The sequence below is a fragment of the Penaeus monodon genome, chromosome 29 (genome assembly GCF_015228065.2).
Source record: "Penaeus monodon isolate SGIC_2016 chromosome 29, NSTDA_Pmon_1, whole genome shotgun sequence".
NCBI classification, from domain to species: Eukaryota; Metazoa; Arthropoda; class Malacostraca; order Decapoda; family Penaeidae; genus Penaeus; species Penaeus monodon.
Genome location: NC_051414.1, coordinates 24,273,539 through 24,273,857, shown reverse-complemented (window position 1 = coordinate 24,273,857; position 319 = coordinate 24,273,539).

The window sequence follows — 319 nt, the reverse complement described above, 5'->3', positions numbered from 1 at the left end:
TTTTGGAAAATTTTAATTTTTTTTTGGGGTTTTTGGGTTGGGTTTGATTATTATTTTTAAAAATTATAGAAATTTTAATTAATAAAAAAATATTAGTTTTAATTTTTAAATTTTTGTTTTAAAAATTTATAAATATTAAAATATATAATTTAAATAAATTAAAAAATAGTTATTGTTATATAAAAAAAAAAAAAATTATTAGAAATTTAAAATTTTGATATGGGAAAATATATTAAAAGTTATTTTAAAAATTTTTTTTTTTTTTAAAATTGATTTTTAATAATATATTAATTTATAATATAAAAAAATAAAATTATAT